The sequence below is a fragment of the Saccoglossus kowalevskii genome, chromosome 18 (assembly GCF_978046115.1).
Source record: "Saccoglossus kowalevskii chromosome 18, keSacKowa6.1, whole genome shotgun sequence".
Classification (NCBI taxonomy): domain Eukaryota; kingdom Metazoa; phylum Hemichordata; class Enteropneusta; family Harrimaniidae; genus Saccoglossus; species Saccoglossus kowalevskii.
In genome coordinates, this window is record NC_140658.1 from 14720153 (window position 1) to 14729675 (window position 9523).

The following is a 9523-nucleotide window of genomic DNA, read 5'->3' on the forward strand; positions in this document are numbered from 1 at the left end:
AATAATTTGGTACGATTGGCTAGAGGGTCTTGTCATTGTTTTTTACATTTAAAAAAAAATATTCCTTAATTTATTTCATTTTTTAAAAATCATTTTCATAATTTAAATTTTTCACAAATTGTATAATGACTGTAAGGCCTTCTTTGGATGGATGACTAATCTACCTGTTGTTATTTGAAATCCTACGAATAAGATCTCCAATGGAGATTGTTCGCATCTTCGGGCGTTAGCAATCAGAAAAAAAAAATAAAAAATATGACTAAAATAAAATAAAATAAACAAGTAAAAAAATAACAAAGCAAGGAGAAAAAATGAATAAGGTCAGATTGAACATCGATATGATGTATTAAGTTTACGAGCGTTGTGCCGTTGGATGGAGACTAATAAGAATTGCGAGTCCACCTTTTATTCGTCACGGGAACCCCTTATTTTGCGCCACGCTCCTCTTTGCTTTTCCCATGTGCGACACCCCAAATTCTTGGCAGCAACATACATTTACTGCAGTTGTACCATTAGACTAACTAACATTTATTTAGCACTCAAAAATTCGTTTGAGTTGTTTCTGTTTTGCTGTTTGGCCGTCATATTTTACTTCTTTGTCCTTTTTCCCGCATTCGCCAGGCAGGTCTTTTTACCATCCAAGTAATTGCCTGGACACACTGGTACTGATGAATATTGAGTAGGTCGACCAAGTCAAATATTTCAAAATCGTGGTTTTCGTTAAGAAAATCACTCACAAAGCTGAGGTCTGGTTATCATTAAATACTTAATTCCAATAAAACAATTCGAAATGCAATAACATTAATTATATCCTTTTCAAAAAGAGTGGTAACGCAGTGTGAAACCTTTAGTAATCTATGTTTGAAGTTACGATGTAATTACGCCAGGAAAATTGAAATAACAGACTGAAAACACATGAAATGTTATGATCACGATCCAGCACCATGGGATATACTTCCGATGACATTTCCTACAGTCGGTCGGCGTAGACTTTGGACTGTATGCTTCTTACGCGCAAAGTTATCGCCGTTCGACTTTTCAATCCAGTTTTTCCTTTATAATTATATACTAGTATTCTGTAAACATGTCTTTTTAGCTAGCATGCTATTTTAGCTAATTTAGCTAATCCTTCATTTCGCTAATTCAAGATGTCGCTTTTTTAAAATTAAGACTTAGTTTATTATCACAGTGAGATTGGTTACTGTTAATATCTAAATTAAGATTCTTTAATTCCATATACTTTGAGTCAAATTCGCCAAAATGGCGTGTAGATATTTCAAGTTAACTGGAGCGTACCTAGGATACAAATGCACAGGCGATTTGACAGTGTAAACCACACTTCAAGTTCACAACACGAGGCTCGTGTGCCGTGCTAAAAAAAAAATGTTAATTGAATCACGAATGGTCGACGGGTTATCGTCATATTACCGGATTGTATTGATGAGCATCGCTGTAAACCGTGAACTCACGGTGTCACCTGCTGGCTCCGAGTGGTGTCAGCACGCGTCGGACACATGTACATCGTCACGTACACACGGAACCAGATTTAGAAACTACAACAATCATCCGATTCTTTACATAATGCTTTAAAATTGAAATAACCGGAGTATTTCTGAGTTTCATTGTTAACAATTTGTGTCATAGCATCGCCTACACCACACTGATTTCCTTATTGCCTATTACACTAGAAATAAAATATTACTAGTATCTCATTCGCCCCAGGTATTGGTAACCACGGACGAGATAATATCACCCGAAGATAAAATTATCCCCGAGTTTTCCCAATATTTTGGTAAAATTATGCTGTCTTGATTATTTTTGCTTGTTCCTGGTGGAATAAATTATTCATAGACATTAAATTCGTCTTGACGGAAAGCACTCTTCATATGTATACTGTATAAACACAAAGCAATAGTCTATATAGACTTGCATACAGCCCCTTGTTTATTTGTTGTTGTAAAATAAAATATTGTGGGAGTGTAAATGGCGAAAGCCAAGTTACCACGAAAGTCGGGTTACCGCACACAAAACAAGAGACTGTGTGCGAGTCTATAGTCAGTACTAAAACTGAAAACGGACCGGGCATCATTGCGACGATAACAATAACGAATGTGATTGTTTACTTTTTTAACTTTTAAAAAAAAATTATGGGCTCGCCGTACTTGGTATAGAGCGAAAGTATGTGTTACTATAGCAATAATAAACAAGTATGTCTTTATATCTCAAACGTTGGTGGCTATATGATAGTCACGGTGTCTTACAATGGCCTGTTCCATGTCTTGAAATCTTACAAAATTTACATTATTTATTATATTGGAAATGGGTTTTTAATATGGCCTATGGAAACGGCTGCTTTGTAATTTTTTGCATATTATTAGTTTTATGAGTAAAAAAAGCAGATTGACAAGTATTTTGAAAATTCTCTGTATTCGATGTGATACCAATTTTGGAACGAAATAGTCACGTTATGATACGCGCTAAAATATGCGCACACTGAATCAAAAACGCAATCGTAGACATGCATTATACCTTAAAAGATAAAAGATGTAAATAATTCGCACGTGACCATGAACTATTGAAACAATCTCCCCTGTTCATCCACATTATTAAAACATCTGAACGATGCAACTGCTTGAATATCGCGACGAGCTCGCCCCTCGTGGTCACGTACATGTCAATGAACCTCACTTTCCGCACACCACGGGGCTGACACCACATAGTTGTAATCGCTAGACGTGGACGTGACACTTCACCTGATAAGGGTGTTTATTTATCTGAATGAACGGACATGATATTGTTATTTATTATTATTAATTTATATATACTTTTAAAATATATATTTTATAGACCAAGATGTTTTTAGAAAATGCTCGGATGTAAATTCTGTGACGTCACGTGCAACCCAAGAATTAGAGGAAGCCACGATTTTGCATAGTGCATCCATCACCGTGGCATATTCATCCTATGTGACGTCACGACAGGATTTCCGATGCGGTGGGGTCACGGCAGGGTCACCGCACAGCCAAGGAACCCGAATATTGTTATGCAATTGTCATTATTTGAGGGTGTTGTGAACTCCTCTTCTTGACTTCACAGTATACCCTCATATACCGGTGATCGCACCGGCTCTGCAACAATGGCACGCTGAACCAGGTATTGTCACTGATAGCATCATCGTTATCATACCCTTGCATCACACGTTCGTGGCAGAACGTTTCATATGGTGTCTGTAAAACTGACCAGGTCACTTCTATTTCATTTATACGCGGGTATGCAAGGCGCCAGCTTTTGGTGACGATCACGGCCCGGGAGGCCAAATTCCTTAAAAACCCATTCTGAACTAAATTTTCAAGATAACCCCTTCCCGTTCTTGAAACAGGTGTTTAAAAGAACACCATTTATTGACATAGCTTTGATTCCTGAAAATTTCAACAAGAAAAAAACCGTTGACCCTTGAAAATGTCAAAAAGGGCCTCTTTACCATTTAAAAACTTACAGACCCCTTTGGGTGCCTTGTATATATGCAACCTTTTGGGGGTATAGTTTTACATGCAAAGGGGTTAAATCTATATGGGGGCCAAACAAAAATGTTTTTTTTTTTTTTTTTCTAAAATGAGTTTATCATTTCGTCAACTTATTCATTTTCTCTAAATTCCCACTGTTTTACATCGTTTTGTTCCGCTCTTACCTTCTTGCATTACAGCAACGAATGTCGGGACCGGATGTGACGTATATTTTATAACTACTAGTATGTCTCACAAAAGTTGAGATCAACTCCATTGTCTCTCTCTCTCTGATATTGAATCAACTCAAATAGCAAGGTTTATTAAATATGATATTCCTAAGATGGACTATGGTTTAGCATGGGATAAAAATTGGTCGGGGCAACACATCCTTAACATAGCTGGAGGCAACACCCCAACCCTACAGATTTATATGTTTGAGAAATTGATTTCGTCGAGAAGGTCGCCATTGACATCATGTTTCCGTTGTTTAGTTGTTCATCAAGACATTCTGGCGGTCGAGAATACGGTTTCTATCAAACCGGGGAAACTAAAAGAGATGTTTCCCAGGGTCGTTATTGGGCCAGAACAATGTCATATAGTCTGAAAAACTAATGAATATTGTCATAGGTATAGCTTATCAATAGCGTGCCAGTCCAACCAGTTGCTCGAACTCCTCATACATGGCTACTAGTAACTAAAGCATGTAAAATGTCCTTGGCATATATTGTTTGTGATTACTTCTGGAAATACCGGTAATTGACAAGTGTCTCGGCGAATCAAACCTTGTTTACGTCGCATCCAACTCACCCCCCCCCCCGCCCAATGGATAGAGCGTACGGTAATACAAGTCATACCAGTTGTTCATGGATCTGCAAATGTCACGGTCTTTTATGACGTTGTACAATCGTTTTGTGAAATCGAGGGCCAAGTATCATCATAATAATTGTTGAAAATAGTGGTAATCACTCACCACGGCTTTAAATAATACTAGTATCATTGTTTCTTGCAGAGTGAATGGATACTGTTATTATTGTTTTACTGGTAGTCGTACGTCTCACTCAGGCTGATTACTGTAGAACACGTTGAAATAACTGCATGCAATTTTAGCGGATTTGATTCTTGACATGAATTAACAGAATCTTAATTTAAATAAAGTGTTGACTATCTCCTTGTGAGAACTTACTTTTTGTTAAATTAGCTGCATATTGAATTAGCGAAATTACAGATTAGCTAAAATAGCTAAAATAGCATGCTAGCTAAAAAGACATGTTTTACAGAACCTTTTCAGTGCTTGTACCTCTGCGTTGTCCATGAAACTAATTCTGTATTTTGCATAATAAATTACATCATCATAAAAACACGATTTCCTGTAGCAGATATAAGTCCTGGTGGCGAGAATGATAGTTGATTTAAATCTATAAGTTTTTAAATTCGCTAACATATTAGTACGAGTAGAGTAGGAATCCAGGAAACAGCGCCACCTAGAGTAAAAAATATAACTACTTTGGTGAGCATCTCTGCCAGTATCAACTTCCGGGAAAATGGTCCATCGAAACGCCGTATCTTCGACATCCGGGAAAGTGATCCTTCGAATCGCCGTATCTCCGACAAGTTTGATAGTCATTCATACTGTTGTACTTTTATTTGTACGAAATAATAGGAAAACATATTTAATATTTGGTTGTTCGAACAAACAGAGGAACTTTGAGTGAACTATCTTGTTTCGAATACATTTTTTCAATGACCTATAAAATTAATGAAGAATTATATTGTAATTATTGATATTGAAAAAATATGCAGATATCTAACATTCAAACAGCCAGTGAAGTCATCACAATAATTACTAATTAATTTGTCAAAGGTTAATTGTAATTATTGATTTAAATATCGAGTTTAGTCATTTTCGACGTTATAATCGATCAGCACTAATTTGAATATGAATTAGTGATGACCAGAACAAAGTTATATTTATTTTGGTTCATTTCTAAACGTTTATTGGCGCGCACATCTGCTTTGCAGTTATTGACAGGCGTCGTGGCCATATTGGATTTGGCAGCTGTGAAAAATGAGCGTAATGAACTTCTTTCTCCTATGTCGACTGTGATTCGAGTGTCTTCAGTTGGTTTGCTGTATTCAGAGAGCGTGAATAAGCAAGTGTGTCAATGAACAGTTTCCAATCTATCATTCACTTGGGAAGTGTCAACAGCGACTTTAACAGTAGCAGCTCTAGTGACATTCCAACGTTTTGTATGACTTGGGCTCATTTTCATGTGGCGGTCGTTTTGTTCCACAAAATCCTGAAAAATCTGTGAGGTGTAATTTGCATTCAATTGTTGTTGTTGTTGTTGTTGTTAAAACTATTAAATGCTACTTAAAACATAATATTTATAATATGAACACACTGGCACGCCCAACTACAATATAATCTGTGTCATTTATACGAAACTACAATTGCTAAAATACGTGACTGACTGTTATGATGAACATGACAAGACAATAAGAAAATATAACATATCACACAAAGTGTCACCCCGTGACAGTAACGACGATACATACGAATATTTTTTTAAATAATCTGGCACAATTTATAACAATTTCTTGTAATACTTTTAAATTTACAATTGTCAGGTCAAAAGTTAAATTGAAACTCCTTAGTAACATATGCAAAGGTTTGTAAAACGCGCGGGTCAACCGAAAAAAAGGTGAAAACTGCTTTGAACTTTGAACTTGCACATATGAGTGGTGTATTTTAAACTACTTTGAACTTCACAAAATGAACGACGGACTAAAGTCAAGTTCAAATGCAAGTAAATTCATTCGTTAAATCAGCAAACTCATTCATTGACGATTGCCAACCGCTTGCTTATTTCTGAATATTATTATCATATTATTATAATAACAATATGCATTGAAATAGACGATAATCATTTCACAGGGGTGTACATTCAGATTACCTGTAGCCTGACAAGGTCGCGTGAGTTGTGCCCTCCGCGGTGCTCCAAACCCAAACTCCAAACTCTGTTGCCGTTAGGCCGGCAAAGGCGTCACTCACGCCTACATGTCAGGCTAGATTGCATGTTACTCAACAATTATCAACAGTGGAAGACACAAATGCGCAGGGCTGCAAAAATACAATGTGAGCCATCGGTGGGTCAATGCGTAGATGACTAAGGCTGTAATTTGACAGGATTACAGACGATATATCATCATCGACTGAGGGCGCCCTGTGCGCCACCCATCAGTCGAGAAACTATTATAAAAACTCAGACCACTAAAACAACAGTACAAAAATTGTAAATGCATAATGTGAGCAAATGAATGTTGCACAAAAGTAGGTCTTGGATCCCAATTTTGCTACTTCCGGGAAAGTATTATTAGATAATCAAATCATGGAAACAAATGGACATTTATTTCTAAGATAGTGATGACTCCGAATGAAGCTTCTGGTGTGTTTTCCAGGTGACAGCTGTCAACAATTGTCATTATAATGATAGCTACATTCCATCTTCACGTTTTATCATCGTTTCCACGTCGTTTCATGCTTTGTGATAGTTACATTTAGGATAGACAATAAAATTGTCAAAAAAAAAAAAAAAAACGCTTCTTGGCAAATAAATTGACCATATCCAAAAATAATAATATGACGCACTCCGCTGTGCTCCAAACCCAACGATGTAGTTTTTCACTTTTCATCGACGATTTTTTGTTCGTACCAATCAAATTGCAGGAACGTCAGATAGTGACAGCCATCAAAGAGTAACCATGCATTCACGACAGAGTTTATTTGTTTGTTGACATACAATGTGTGATAAGGTGCTGGCAAATTTCCGCCCAATGTTTATCATCTTGTTGAAAACAGTTTGTGATTTTTGCAAACAATGCAAACACGCCAATGATTGACGGTGTTACCATGACCACCAAAATGAATATTCATTGCAAGAAGGAATATATTTCGCCGACGAGACATACACTATTCCGTCAGGCGTTAGTGAGGTCTGATGCCGTTCGGCAGGCGAAGGCCTGCTCACGCATTATCACAGACTTGTTATCAGGCGAGTCTGTATCCCTGAACGCGCATATTTATTTTTTTTTTTTGGGGGGGGGGGGGGTCCGGTATACTGCCCTCAACGGTTCCTGTTACTGTTACATGTATCTGTGTCTTTGGTTGCACATAAGTAGTATATTTTATCGACTAAGACATTAAACTGTTTCTGAAGAGAAGTATGAATGTGTCCCGCTGCCAAAACCGAGTTCTAGTAAAACTAAATTCAGTTGCCGGATCAACTTTTTGGACTGCCGGAGTTTTAGAGTATTTACACATAAAACAATAAAAAAAAGCGTAAAATAATAATAATAGTAATAAAAAAAAAAAAAACACCAAACCGAATACTCCAACAGTAACATGTTTAACATCTCTATTTTAAAGGGCGGTAGTCGTCGCGCTGCGCATGTGCGACATTTGTGTTGATGAACATTGATTTTCCCACAATTCAATGCGCTCTTCTAATTACAAACCGGAAGTAGGTTTGACCTGGACGCGACTTGCACTAACTACCGCCGTGACTCTTTCGACACCTTCCAATCAACTCAAAAATACCTGTTTAAAGCTTGGTAACGTCTCAATTTGTACTCGTCAAACTGTCAAAGTCGCCATCTTTGTTTATATGAGACCTTTATATCTCACGCATGCAGAAATACAAGTTTCGGGGGCGTAACTACGTCACAAGACGTTCCACGTTGCTACGACGCCCCACCACTGCACATGCATTTCTATGGGCTCTGTGCGCGCTGCTGTGGAACGCCGGTCGAGCCGGTGAAAATTCGAGAAAACAACACAAACTCAACTTTGAAGTAATCCTGAACAACCAAATTTATATATGTTACACACGTAGGGATAATCTTGTTACACTGTTCAGAGGAGTCTCAACAATCATCCCAAAGTACCGTTTTCTGCAGTGCGAGTTTTGGGCCTTTGTTTTCACAGCCACGGATTGCCAGGCGGCGAAAATGCCCGGATGTCCGCCCCGAGGATATAGTGAATGTTAGTAAGCAAATAACACCGAATAAACGGCAAGGTAAAGACTATGTCTAATTATAGTAAACACGTACTGCGTGCGTGACTCGAACCGGCGCTCGCGTACGGCACCTAATCGCCTAGCTTCACGCCACTACACGTCTTCCCCTCGGCCACCGGGTATCCCCATAAAAGGATGCTTAATAACCGAGCTTATTACGTGCAGAGAACATGAAACCCGTCCACGCGATCCGCGCCACACAGCGTGGCCAGAATGCGGCAAAGGCCTTCAGATCTGGCTGTAGTAGGATGGTGAAAGTAATGGTACAGCATTATAACAGTGAATAAGTACTGAGAAATAATTTTAATGTTCTGTCGATATAAATGATGTTTAGAACTAAGTAGTAAAAGGCCCGGATGTAATTCATCTTCAATCTCATTTAGTGAAAATTGTTTACACATTCTAACTTCTAAGGGAATCTTTGGTTAGGTATGCTTTTATTTCTTAATTGCTGAACTGTGAAAACTGTAGCTGCTTTTGAACTGCAGTATACATTCTAAACCTTCAACTCTCAACTTTTTTTTCTTCAGATTTTGTCTCCAGAAATTTACATAGTTTATAAATTGCTTTAGAATTTGGTGATTCTCTTCTTTCAATAAATATCGCAATAAATTTGTTCATAAATAACAATTTTAGTTTTTTGTCATATTTACTTGTAAATTACTTGACATTGTTTTTGAAGGTTTGCATTCTGCGTACCTGTGTTTGTTCTAGTGAAATTATTTTATTATCATTTAACTGAACTTGATCTCCTGCAGAGTTATATAATGAAGGTCATTAAATAGAATAAGACTAAGGACACGTCCTTGTCGGGCTCATTTTGTGGTCTGTAGTATGGAATTTCATCGATTTGTTTAGATACTTTTTTGTTGATCTTCAAGTTATTTTCACCAGTAGGTGCGTAAAAACCCAGACTCGTACAACAAACTAATTCCTTCAGTT